Below are 12,314 nucleotides of genomic sequence, written 5' to 3'. Positions count from 1 at the left end.
GAGTCCTACAGGAGAGTAGGAAACGAAGACGTTGATGGAGAGGCAGACGTGGGGGGGGGGGGGTCTTAGTGAGATTGAGACGCCAGGCGACCCGTCCTCCATTACCCAGCATGCTGCTCGCCAATGTTCAATCATTGGTGAATAAACTTGACGAACTCAGAGCGAGTATCTCCTTCTGGAGGGACATCAGATTCAGCGACATACTGTTTTTCTGAGACCTGGCTTTCCTCCGACATCCAAACGGATTATATACAACCAGCGAGTTTTACAGTTCATCGAGCACAGAGGGCTCTGCTTTAGGACCAATAACACGTGGTACGACAGGGGAAACATACAGGAACACACAGGAGCTTCTGCTCTCCCGACTTTGAATACTTGGTCATCAAATGTCACCCTTTTTACCTTCCGAGAGAGTTCTCAGGGAGTATCGCCACCGCTGTGTACGTCCTGTCCCAAGCCGACACCAAAAATACTCTAAAAGATCTTCATTGGAACCTGAACAAACTGGAGACCGCTTACCCAGAGGCAGTATTCATTCATGGACTTTAACGACGAAAGTAATTTGAGAACCGTGCTCCCGAATTACTATCAACACATTGACTGTCCGACTCGCAGAGATTCTATGCTGGACCACTGCTACATGCCTTTTCGACACAGGTATAAGGCCATCTCCCATCCTTCTTTCCTTTCTGACCATGACTCCATTTTGCTCCCCCCCACCTACAAACAAAGACTCAAGAGGGAAGTTCCAATCGTCAGGTCTGTACAATGCTGGTCTGACCAATCAGAATCCTTGCTCCAAGACTGTTTTGATCAAGTAGACTGGAGTATGTCCTGGGTCACTCTGGGGACAACATCAATCAATACGCCGACTCAGTCACCGGATTCATCCAAAAATGCATAGATGATGTGATACCGATGGTGTCTTTCAAAATGTATCCGAATCAAAAACTGTGGATTGATGGCAGCTTTGTCGGGAAACTGAAGGAGAGACCAGGGACAATTGTATGGTTAAACAGTACAAATACGACCTATGCAGATTGATCAACATGGCGAGACACAAGTATAGAGACAAAGTGGAGGAGCAATTCAGTGGGTCGGATATGAGGCGCATGTGGCAGGGACTTCTAACAATCACGGATTACAAAAAGAAAGCCAGTCACGTCGCAGACCCCAACACCGCCCTACCGGACAAGCTAAACACCTTTTTCTCGCGCTTCGAGCAAAACGACTCTGTGCTGCCAAGGAGAGCCCCTGAGGACAACGAGGGCTACGTGCTTACGGGCTCCATGGAGGACATATGTAAGTCATTCAAACGTGTTAACCCTCGCAAGGCTGCCGGCCCAGACGGCATTCCCTAGCTGCGCCCTCATAGCATGTGCAGACCAGCTAGCTGTTGTGTTTTCTGACATTTTCAATCTCTCTCTAGCTCAGGCTGTCATCCCTTCAAGATGTCCACTATCATCCCCGTGCCCAAGAAAAGGAAAGTAACTGAACTGAATGACTTCCGACCCGTAGCACTCAATTACATCATAATGAAGTGCTTCGAGAGGCTAGTCAAAGACCACATCACCTCCTCCCTCCCCGACACACTCGACCCTCTCCAACTCTCCTACCTCTCAACAGATCCACGGACGACGCAATCGCCATTGCATGGCACACTGCCCTCACCCACCTGGACAAGAGGAATGCATATGTGAGGATGCTGTTCATCGACTACAGCTCGGCCTTCAATACTATAGTGCCCTCTAAGCTCACCAAAAGCTCACAGCCCTGGGACTGAACTCCTCCCTATGCGACTGGGTCCTGGACTTCCTGACGGGCCTCCCCCAGGTGGTGAAGGTACAGTAGACAACATTACCTCCTCCACAATGATCCTCAACACGGGGGCCCCACAAGGGTGCGTCCTCAGTCCCCTCCTGTACTCACTGTATACCCACGACTGCGTGGCCTCACACAGTTCCAAGCCCATCATCACGTTCGCTGACGACACGACAGTTGTAGGCCTGATTACCAACAACAACTAGACAGCCTACAGGGAGGAGGTAGACACTCTGACGGTGTGGTGCCAGGTAAACAACCTCTCCCTCAACTTCAGCAAAACAAAGGAGCTGATTGTGGACTTCAGGAGGAACCAGGCTGGGCACGCCCCCATCCTCATCAATGGGGCCGCCATGGAGACGGTCAAAAACGTCAAGTTCCTCGCCGTACACATCTCAGAGGAGCTGAAATAGTCAAACCACGTGGACACCGTGGTGAAGGAAGAAATTCGGCCTGTCCCCGAGGGCCCTCACAGTGTTCTACAGGAGCACCATCGAGAACATTCTGTCGGTACAGTAACTCCACCGCCGCTGGCTGCAAGGCACTACAGAGGGTGGTACACTCAGCCGAACCCATCATTGGGTGCAAACTGGCTGCCCTCCAGGACACCTACAACCCCAGGTGTCGCAGGAAGGCCAAGAAGATCATCAGGGACCTCAGCCACCTGAGCCACAGCCCCCCCTATGGACATTGTATCCCCCCTCAACGGACAATTACATTGCTCACACCCCAGTGGACATTAATATTTATCATTTGTAAACATGTATATGTTGTTATTATTACTAGATTTGTATTTTTGGGTTATTGTTTCATTCACACCTGCACTGTTGGAGCTCGGAGATTAAGAATTTCACTGTACCCTGCAACTACATTTCACTGTACCCTGTGCATGTGACTAAATAAAAAATTAAAATAATCTAAGAAACAAAGTGACATTTGACAATAAATTGAATCCCTGAATTCCCACCAAAATCCCTGAATTCCATTAATTATTTGTCCATGCCAGTCAAATGTTTTATGTGCTATAATTCAGTCAATATCTGATGGATTTTATAACAATTCTAAGAGTATTTTTCATCCATTGTCCAACTGTTGCATTCATTAGAATTGTTTTTAAAACCTTTTAACAATTTCGATGACCGTTGCTAGGAAGATGCAACTATAACTGTTCTTAACTATGTCCTTAAACATCTTGAGGGAAGTAAGACCCATGCCAGACTACTATTTGTTGACTTCTCTTTGGCTTTTAATTGTATACAACCACATGTCTTAGCAGAAAGCCTTTTGTCCAATTTTGATCTTGATTTTAACATAGTCAGCTGGTTGATTTACTTTTTAACCAATAGAACTTAAAGGCTGAAAGTCAACGGTTCCTTATCCAGCACACTATCCTCCTCAACTGGTTCACCACAAGGGTGCGTCCTTTCCTCACTGCTGTTTGTACTGCAGAGTAATCACAACTAGACATATCATGAAGTTTGCAGACAACTTGGTTATCGTGAGTCTTTTACAGGATGAGGAGGCGAGTCATGACCCAGTGGTGGAGGAGTTTGTTGGATGGTGTGACCGCTACAACTTAGAACTTAATGTCAAGAAAACCAAGGATATGGCTATTGATTTCCGGAGGAGCCCCCTGCCACCAATACAGACTGTGATAGATGGTGAGCCAGTGGAGACTGTTGATCGATTCAAATATGTTGGCACTTTCCTTGACAGCCTACTGAGTTTTGAGGCCAATGTGGATGCTATCTGTGCAAAGTGAAATCAGTGCTTCTTCTTCCTGAGAGAAGATCCCTCCTGGTAGATAAGACACTGATGATAATCTTTTACAGATCGTTAATTGAATCCATTTTAACATTCAATATGATCTGCTGTTTTGGTCATCTCAATGTAAATGGGCGGCAGGTAGCTTAGTGGTTAAGAGTGTAGTGCCAGTAACCGAAAGGTCGCTGGTTCTAATCCCCGAGCCGACTAGGTGAAAAATCTGTCGATGTGCCCTTGAGCAAGGCAATTAACCCTAATTGCTCCTGTAAGTTGCTCTGGATAAGAGCGTCTGCTAAATGACGTAAATGTATGTATGAAAAGAGTAAGAGCAGGCTGGGTAACATTGTGAAACTAGGTAGCAGGATCATTGGAAGGAACATAACTGGCCTGTGTCAGACACTAGTCACACTGTGCAGAAGGCGCAATCCATTCCGAGGGACTCTCAGCATCCCTTGTTTGATTCATTTATGTTGCTCCCCCACGTTTAAAAATAATAGGTCTAAACTGTCCTTCATGCCAGCTGCTATCATCTTTCTCAATAACCTGTAGTAGTACTGCTAGTTGTGTACATGTTGCTGTATTTCTTGTTTTGGTGTGTGTTCAATGTGTTTTTACTACATGCTGCAAAATGATTTACCCCCCCCCCCCCCCCCCTGGGGATAATAAAGACTACTCTACTCTGGGGAAAACACTTCACACATCACCATGTACTACACATGCATTCATTAGGGATTGCGTTTAGCATCAGCATGTGCATCTGTATGTGTTTGCGTGGGCGGATGGTGAGTTTGTCGGCTTATCATGGAAAGGCAGAAACTCACTCAGCCCAATTGGCTGAGATTTGCATGGGGAGATATTACACAGATGACGGTTTCCATGGCAACCACACACTGTGCCGCATCACACGTGTGATTTCTTTGGCGCACCTTGTCAAGGACTCTAAACCCTGTGCCTGTGTGTCTGCATGTGAGCGAGGTGTGTGTGTGTGTGTGTGTCCTCTACTAAATACAGTATAATCAATGCATTGTGTCCCTGTTAGAGGGTGGTATTGTAGATTAGAACATATAGTGTTGAGATAAAGCACAGTTCAAGCTCAGAGCCAAACCAGCCAAGTCAATGTGACTCTCAGCTGACTGGTTCCTGTACATTCTTCCCAGTTCCTCACATGACCAATCCTTTACTGCTGCAGTGCTATCATAACACTGTCAGAGTCGGCTACACTCGTGAGTCGTGACTGGCGAAAGGAAATCATTATTCTACGGCTGTTCCCCTACTGACAGATATCCTGGGGGTTGATAGAAGGAAAGAACCCCAGTCCAAGCTGGTAAACATAAGGATTCATTCATCACTTTGAGACTTGGGGCATCGGTGAAGGAGGAGGCCTGAGGTGACCATATGGCACTGAGGCATAACACAGCTGGTCTTCAGTCTTTATGACTGGCACTGGCTGAGTGACTGAGTGACTGAGTGACTGAGTGACTGAGTGACTGAGGGAGAGGTTGTGAAGGGTGAGGGAGGGGAAGTCAGGATGGACAATGTTTCACTTCGAAGTTCCTAAGGGTTAGGGGTTAGGGGTTAGGGTTAGGGTTAGGGTTAGGGGTTAGGGGTCAGGGAAAATAGGATTTTGAATGGAATTTGAGGTCCCAACAAGGATAGTAAAATGTGTGTGTGTGTGTGTGTGAGAGTGAGTGCACAGTTGCTTACGCATGCACAAGTTTGTAAGTACCTGTGTGTGTGTGTGTGTGTGTGTGTATGTGTGTTTGCCTGTGTGTTCACTGTTCAGTGATATTCCCTCTGTCCTCATAGCTACACTGCCAAGGCAGTACCTTTGTGTGGAACTCAGGTGAACACCCAGGAAGTCGCTGAACTGTGGGACATTAATATTAGTCACAGATAGACTGACAGTGCATCCAGTGAGCCTGCGGAAGGACTGTTTTAGGTAGCGGGAGCGGTAAAGTTCACCAACACTTTCAATGATCCTAAATATGATACTTGATGTGTTTGCCTGCAGAGATTTGTCCTTGGTTGGCTGGGGATATAGTCTGTGGTTTATTCAACAACACGTTTCTCGGTTGGGTTAGACTTGAATGGGTGCTGTGACCTATAACCTTTTTTCCCTCCTCTTGTGATGTCTGTTGCAGCAGGCTACCCAGCTGTGTTCCTCACTGTGACTGCAGACAAGACAATGACAGACATGTAATGAAACAGGGTAATACTACAGCTAAATGATTTATATTCCATGTCGGAGATTGGCTGGGATCTGTGACCTTTAAAATTGCACTATACAGAAATCGCTCCGCCATTTCCTGGTTGCTAAAACTCAAATAGTTTGTCTAATTTCAGTTTATGTGACAAAATAAGCTAGTATAGTGTAGAGAATCATTGTACCATCTTAACCGCAGTAAAATATATTTTCCATAACCAAAAGTATTGTTGTTTCAGCTGTTTGAAGCTGGTGTACAAAACCAAAAGTAAAGACGCAAAAACAAAACTTAAGAAGCATAGAAATAGTGCACATAGAACATATTTACCACTTCTTAGACTTGCTTTCAAGTAGAATGATAGATCTATAACCCACATGTCTATGTGAATTTGGTCGGGTTGCCCAAAAAGTTACATATTGCCCCTTTAATATAATAGAAAATCTGATAGGTTTGATGTTTAACAGCTCAACCATTAAACAAGCTGATAAAATATCATCACACCTGCTTGTATTGATTCTTTCCATTCCCTGATTATACCCTATCCAGGTTTACATCAAAATACATGAAAATACACATGAGCAATCACTGATAATTGAATTTCTCACCCAACTCCTCGGCTATAACCTGTAAGCCATTTACCTCACAGGAAGAAAGCTCAATAGATGTGATGTTCTTGAATGAGTGTTGTTGTTACCACTGCTCTGTAGCTGTTGACGGGGATAGACACAGGAGGATGTGTGTCTGTAAGAACTGCCAGTGTGAGATCTGTCTGAAATGGGTACTAAAACTCCCATCACATCTTGGAAATATGCTAATTTCAACCCTATATGCCCTGATGGCCTGCTGAGATAGTTACAGCCCTTTATAGTAATTCAAATTCATGATATATACCTATTTATTTTTGAAGAATATCACTTATAAATGCCTCATATTTTGCTCAGTCAAGCTGTATGAGTTGATCTACGTGACCACTATCAGGCAAGAAAAAAAACCATCTCCATTTCAGTTAGTTCAAACTCAGGCAACAATTGAGATCATTAATGTCAATAACACTGACAGGTTGCAGCTTCTGTGAGCTTTTCATGGCTCAATAACGCACATAGCTGCCAACACTGGCACTAGATCTCTGTTTGTTGTGGAGGTGTCCATGTAGACAAGCCGGATAGAGAAAGACAGCCACGCAGCACAATCTATCTTGCGCTACAATGGCACCCATCCTCTTCAATTAACCTGCAATTGATCTACATGCGCTCTGTAGTTTCCTCCATGTTCAAAGTTCCATAGTTAAAAAAACATAAAATCTCCTGGTTCAATCTCCTATCTTTCTCCACAGCTTAGCAACAACTTTCATGCGAGACCAAGAGTACACTGTTTGTAGTTGCTAAATAATTGCGCTTTCCTCTGCTTTAAGTATAACGTCATCTGATGTTTAACTCTTTACTAGTGCTATTATTACCTTCAAAGACGCTATTCTACAAGACTCTATATCATCTAGGATGAACAGTAACACCTTCTATCTGGGACAGGAGATGTTGATCAGTATACAGTTCATTTGGAAAGTATTCAGACCCCTTCCATTTTTCCACATTTTGTTACGTTACAGCCTTATTCTAAAATGGATTAAATAAAATAAAAAATATAATCAGTGGCTTGCGAAAGTATTCACCCCCTTTGGCTTTTTTCCTATTTTGTTGCCTTACAACCTGGAATTAAAATGGATTTGGGGGGGATTTGTAGCATTTGATTTACACTTTGAAGATGCAAAATATGTTTTATTGTGAAACAAACAAGAAATAAGACCAAAAAAAAGAAACTTGAGCGTGCATAACTATTCACCCCCCCAAAGTCAATACTTTGTAGAGCCACCTTTTGCAGCAATTACAGCTGCAAGTCTCTTGGGGTGTGTCTCTATAAGCTTGGCACATCTAGCCACTGGGATTTTTGCCCATTCTTCAAGGCAAAACTCCTCCAGCTCCTTCAAGTTGGATGGGTTCCGCTGGGGTACAGCAATCTTTAAGTCATACCACAGATTCTCAAGTGGATTGAGCTCTGGGCTTTGACTAGGCCATTCCAAGACATTTAAATGTTTCCCCTTAAACCACTCGAGTGTTGCTTTAGCAGTATGCTTAGGGTAATTGTCCTGCTGGAAGGTGAACCTCCGTACCAGTCTCAAATCTCTGGAAGACTGAAACAGGTTTCCCTCAAAAATTTCCCTGTATTTAGCGCCATCCATCATTCCTTCAATTCTGACCAGTTTCCCAGTCCCTGCCGATGAAAAACATCCCCACAGCATGACGCTGCCACCACCATGCTTCACTGTGGGGATGGTGTTCTTGCGGTGATGAGAGGTGTTGGGTTTGCGCCAGACATAGCGTTTTCCTTGATGGCCAAAAAGCTCAATTTTAGTCTCATCTGACCAGAGTACCTTCTTCCATATTTGGGGAGTCTCCCACATGCCTTTTGGCGAACACCAAACGTGTTTGCTTATTTTTTTCTTTAAGCGATGGCTTTTTTTCTGGCCATTCTTCCGTAAATCCCAGCTCTGTGGAGTGTACGGCTTAAAGTGGTCCTATGGACAGATACTCCAATCTCCGCTGTGGAGCTTTGCAGCTCCTTCAGGGTTATCTTTGGTCTCTTTGTTGCCTCTCTGATTAATGCCATCCTTGCCTGGTCCGTGAGTTTTGGTGGGCAGCCCTCTCTTGGCAGGTTTGTTGTGGTGCCATATTCTTTCAATTTTTTTATAATGGATTTAATTGTGGTCTGTGGGATGTTCAAAGTTTCAGATATTTTTTTATAACCCAACCCTGATCTGTACTTCTCCACAACTTTGTCTCTGACCTGTTTGGAGAGCTCCTTGGTCTTCATGGTGCCGCTTGCTTGGTGGTGCCCCTTGCTTAGTGGTGTTGCAGACTTTGGGGCCTTTCAGAACAGGTGTATATATACTGAGATCATGTGACATATCTTGTGACACTTAGACTGCACAAAGGTGGCCTTTATTTAACTAATTATGTGACTTCTGAAGGTAATTTGTTGCACCAGATCTTATTTAGGGGCTTCATAGCAAAGGGGGTGAATACATATGCACGCACCACTTTTCCATTATTTATTTCTTTGATTTTTTTTAAACAAGTTATTTTTTTCATTTCACTTCACCAATTTTGACTATTTTGTGTATGTCCATTACATGGAATCCAAATAAAAATCAATTTAAATTACAGGCTGTAATGCAACAAAATAGGAAAAACGCCAAGGGGGATGAATACTTTTGCAAGGCACTGTACACACAATACCCCATAATGACAAGCGAAAACAGGTTTTTATAAATTTTTGCAAATGTAAAAATACCTTATTTACATAATCATTCAGACCCTTTGCTATGGGGTCTATATCAGTTGATTGGACATGATTTGGGATGGTCCCACAGTTGACAGTGCATGTCAGAGCAAAAACCAAGCCATGAGGTCGAAGGAATTGTCTGTTGATCTCCGAGACAGGGGAAGGGTACCAAAATATTTCTGCAGCATTGAAGATCCCCAAGAACACAGTGGCCTCCATCATTCTTAAATGGAAGAAGTTTGGAACCACCAAGACTCTTCCTAGAGCTGGCCGCCCGGCCAAACTGAGCAATCGGGGGAGAAGGGCCTTGGTCAGGGTGATGACCAAGAACCCGATGGTCACTCTGACAGAGCTCCATATGTCCTCTGTGGATATGGGAGAATCTTCCAGAAGGACAACCATCTCCGCAGCACTCCACCAATCAGGCCTTTTTGGTAGTGGCTAGACGGAAGCCACTCCTCAGTAAAACGCACATGACAGCCCGCTTGGAGTTTGCCAAAAGGCACCTAATGGACTCTTTGGTCTGAATGCCAAGCGTCACGTCTGGAAGAAACCAGGCACCATCCCTACGGTGAAGCATGGTGGTGGCAGCATCATGCTGTTGGGATGTTTTTCAGCATCAGGGACTGGGGGACTAGTCAGGATCGAGGGAAAGATGGACGGAGCAAAGTACAGAGAGATCCTTGATGAAAACCTGCTCCAGAGCGCTCAGGACCTCAGACTGGGGAGAATGTTAACCTTCCAACAGGACAACGACCCTAAGCACATAGCCAAGACAACGCAGGAGTGGCTTCGGGACAAGTCTCTGAATGTCCTTGAGTGGCCCAGCCAGAGCCTGGACTTGAACCTGATCGAACATCTCTGGCGAGTTCTGAAAATAGCTGTGCAGCGACGCTCCCCATCCAACCTGACAGAGCTTGAGAAGATCTGCAGAGAAGAATGGGAGGAACTCCCTAAGTACAGGTGTGCCAAGCTTGTAGCGTCATACCCAAGAAGACTCGAGGCTGTAATCGCTGCCAAAGGTGCTTCAACAAAGTACTGAGTAAAGGGTCTGAATACTTCTGTAAATGTGATATTTCAGTTTTGATTTTTAATACATTTGCAAAAAATGTCTACAAACCTGTTTTTGCTTTGTCATTATGGGGTATTGTGTGTAGATTAATGAGGGAAAAGAAAACAATTGAATCAATTTTAGAATAAGGCTGTAACGTAACATAATGTGGAAAAAGTCAAGGGGTCTGAATACATTCCGAACGCACTGTAAAAGAGGGTTTTATATCAAAAGGTTCTGTACATGGTTTCACAGCAGGAAACAGCCATGAAGATGAAACAGAGGGTTTTTGAGGGGCAGACACAGATGGCCTCAAGTGGGGATTGTTTGTTTGTGTTCCATCAAGGTCATTGCCAATGAGAGCGAAAGTGATACACGGCTGGAGGCTTCCTTTTTCCGGCTTGTTGAAAACATCTATAAAGGTAGAGACTGAGAAATATTGATGTTGGCAACACAATAACTCTACACTCTGAGGAAAAACAAGCAACTCCCAATCGCATTTCATTCTGTGATATTTATTTCCAAAAGGCACTCACTACATTTAATGTAATGGTGGCACAAGTAATACTGTGAACAACGGTCAAATACTGAGCAGGTGTTGCCCATGCTAGCTCAACATGGGCAGTTAAAAAACGCTATGCTAAGCATCATCTTCTGAAGCAAGTGGTGGTATACAATCAATACCATATAGCGTTAATATATTTGCAAAATAGCATGCTTTTGAGTTCCATGTCTTTTTTAATGCGTATTGTATTTCTTTGTAGCTTTTTTATAACAAACATTGAGATTCCTTTGCTGCATTCACACCATGCTAATTCTGCACCCATATCAATGCAAACACAAGGAATGAAAAAACTGTGTACATACGTACAATTTTCGGTGTGTACATGCGTGTGTGAAGTGTGTGTGTGCCTGCGGGTGTGTCTGTGTGTGTTCGTGCGTGTGTGTCCGTGTGTGGGTGAGAAATTGAGGGAGATATAAATAGAGAGGTAATGCTATTTAACCCATGCGTCTTAAAGGGTTTGTAATGACATCATTATAATACTATTAGTAAACCACAATTGAAATGCACGTTGGATTCGTGCATGTTTTCAGTGTCCTTATCCCTCTGTCATAGAACACAAAAATGTTCTTTATAGAACACATAAATGTTCTTTATAGAACACATAAATGTTCTTTATAGAACACATAAATGTTCTTTATGGAACAGAGAAATGTTCTTCACATACGTTACATGGTACACTTAAGTCATTGTATTTTTGTATCATACAAGTTACCGCCAAAAAACCTCTGTGTCCCAAATTCTCAAATTTGACAGAATCCTGTCTAAGCATGTGGGGACATTTTCCCCTTCCTTGCGTTATGGCTTATCTTCCGTTCCATTGTCAAAACTGTCATCTTCAGAAAGCCATTCTAAGTGCAGCCAAAGCTCCTCTCTTACAAAGTGTGAATGCAGCATCCTTTAGACACATTTCAATGACAACATTAGGACCACAAGCCCTGAGATTCAAGTTTTAAAGAAAGTTCATGAAGTTGATAGCGTAGTCATACACTTAGACATTAAACAGCTTAGCTCAAGTAACATGCACACACCACAATGTGGCTGTTTATTCCTTTTTTTAATCAATTTTTCAAAGAGTTTATGTGTTGTGATGGATTGCGAAAAAATATTGTGATTCGTACATTTCACAATGACCGAATGTTCTTCTCTCAGCAGCTTAGTTCTCTGGTCCTGAAATGACCTCAGATAGTATTTAGTATTTAGGACTATCAAAGTCCACTATGTGCATAAAGGTCACAGACCCCCCAAAGAGACGTCATAGCAGTCTGCTACTGTATCTTATTTGCTTTATCATTGACTCTTCTGATTAGCAGCCATCTTCTCTTCCCTCAAAATAAACATGACCATCATTTTTGTTGTTCTGTACCACAAGAACCCCGAATCTCAATATTTTACCACGTGATTGTAGAAACTGATGATGGCCATGTCTTTACTTCAGGTTATTATGGCACAGTGAATATTGAATAACATTACATAGCACACAGGGATACAACTGTTCCCCCAATATCAAGCACACAAAGGAGTGAGAGAGATGTAAGGCACATACGGTGGTGAGGTTTAAAACCTATTTTTCTCA

The sequence above is a fragment of the Coregonus lavaretus genome, assembly GCF_964263955.1.
Source record: "Coregonus lavaretus genome assembly, chromosome: 31".
In the NCBI taxonomy this organism is placed as follows: domain Eukaryota; kingdom Metazoa; phylum Chordata; class Actinopteri; order Salmoniformes; family Salmonidae; genus Coregonus; species Coregonus lavaretus.
This window is presented reverse-complemented; position numbering follows the sequence as displayed.